Source organism: Calidris pugnax, unplaced genomic scaffold (genome assembly GCF_001431845.1).
Source record: "Calidris pugnax isolate Ruff unplaced genomic scaffold, ASM143184v1 scaffold459, whole genome shotgun sequence".
NCBI lineage: Eukaryota > Metazoa > Chordata > Aves > Charadriiformes > Scolopacidae > Calidris > Calidris pugnax.
In genome coordinates, this window is record NW_015091670.1 from 907,927 (window position 1) to 910,180 (window position 2,254).

Consider the following 2,254-nt stretch of genomic DNA (forward strand, 5'->3'; position numbering starts at 1 on the left):
GCTCCTGCCCCCGCGGCGTCCGGCAGCCGGTAACCGGACTCCGGCGGCGGGTGGGACCCGCCACAACGCCCGGAATGGAAACGGCCGCCGCTCCGCCCCCCACAGCCCCCCCGCGGGGCCCGGGAGGGGACACCGGGAGGGGATCGACACCCCCGGGGGGGGACTGGGACCCCGGGAGGGGGTCTGGGACACCCCGGGAAGGGAACAGGAGACCCCAGAAAGGGCCCGGGACACCGGGAGGGGATGGATACCCCCGGGAAAGGAGCGGGATTGGAACACCCCGGGAAGGGAGCGGGACCCCGGGAGGGGACTGGGGCCCTCAGAGGGGACAGGGACAGCCCTGGAGGGGACTGGGACACCCCTGGAGGGAACAGGGACACCGGGAAAGGACTGGGAACACCGGGAGGGGATGGACACCCCTGGACGGGGACTGGGACACCCCAGGAAGGGAGCAGGACCCTGGGAGGGGACTGGGACACCCCAGACAGCGACACTGGGAAAGGACTGGGAACACCGGGAGGGGATGGACACCCCTGGACGGGGACTGGGACACCCCAGGAAGGGAGCAGGACCCTGGGAGGGGACTGGGACACCCCAGACAGCGACACTGGGAAAGGACTGGGAACACCGGGAGGGGATGGACACCCCTGGAAGGAACTGGGACACTGGGAGGGGACCCACATCCCAGGAAAGGATGGACACCCCGGGAAAGGACTGGCACCCCGGGTGGGGACCAGGACACCCTGGGAAGGGACGGGGACACCCTGGGAAGGGACGGGGACCCCAGGAGAAGAGCGGGAGCCCAGGAAGGGATGGGCAGCCTGGGAGGGGAGTGGGGCCTCGGGCCAGGATGGACACCCCAGGACGGGACGGGCACCCCAGGAGGAGGGGACTGGGATGGAACCAGGACACTGGGAAAGGCCCACATCCCAGGAGGTGACCTGCACCCCCGGCTGGGACTGTGACCCTGGGAGGGGATGGACACCCCAGGAAAGGGGTAACAGCCCCGGAAGGGATGAACACCCCGGGAAGGGATGGACACCCCGGGAAGGGGTGGTTGGCACCCGGGGAGGGGACTGACATTCGGGAAGGGACACACATCCCAGTAAGGGACCAGCACCCCAAGAAGGGACGGACACCCCAGGAAGGAACCCACCCCCTGGGCAAGGACTGGCACCCCGGGAAGGGACAGACACCCCCAGAAGGGACCCCCACCCCTGGGCAAGTCCCTGCCCACGCAGGCTGGTCCCCACCCCAGCCATGGGGCTGCCCAGGGGTCGGGGGGTCAGGGGGTCGGGGGTCAGGGCTGCCCAGGGGTCAGGGGGTTGGGGGTCAGGGCTGTGCAAGGCCCATCCCACCCCCCAGGCCCCATCCTGTGGCACGGCCGGGTGGGGGGCTGCCCCCCCGTACCAGAGCCCTTGGCCTCCCCCTCCCTGGAGGGGACCCCAGACCCCCCAGTATGGCCCCCAGACCCCATCCCGGGGCAGGGCTGCCCCCCAGCCATGGGGGGGGATGCATGTGGGGCACATATGTGTACGTGTGGCACACGCGTGTGCACAGGTGGCACATGCAGACGTGCTGGGGCGTGTGCCAGGTGCCCGCCCTGGCCAGGGCTCACCCCCTGTGCAGCCCCCAGGCCTCTGCCCCCCTCCCTGGGCTGTGGGGCAGGAAGGAACCCCCCAGCCCCACAGAGCCGCTCGCTGGCCACTGGGCTATAAATAGCCAGCACGTGGGTGAAAGAGGAGCTGGATGAGCACCCAGTCCGGACCCCCACCTGGACCCCCCACACCGTCCCACACACAGACCCTACAGCCAGGGAGGGGCACCCACAGCTGGGCCCCCATCAGGTCATGGCCCCACGGCTTGGGCTGGGGAAGGTTCTGGGGGGTGGGGGTACAGTGACCTGGAGTGGGGGGGACACACATGAGCCCCCCAACACCCCAGCACTGGGGGAAGCAGAGACTGTGGGGCAGGGGAGGGGGCAGGCAGCGAACCCACGATTACCTGTGCCCCCCGAGCACCCCCAGAGCATAATGGACAAGACCCTCAGGGCCAGGCACAGGGGCAGGGTGGGGGGCAGCCCCCCCCCGGGTGTGGGGTGGGCGCTGGGAACACACCTCCAGGGTGATGGGGGGGGCACAGCAGCCTGTGCCCCCCATCATCCCCTCCCCATCAGCTGCAGCACCCACCGCCCGTCCCAAGCCACAGCCCCCCCCGACCCCCCCAGCGCTGGCAGAGGGCTCTGGGGAGAGGG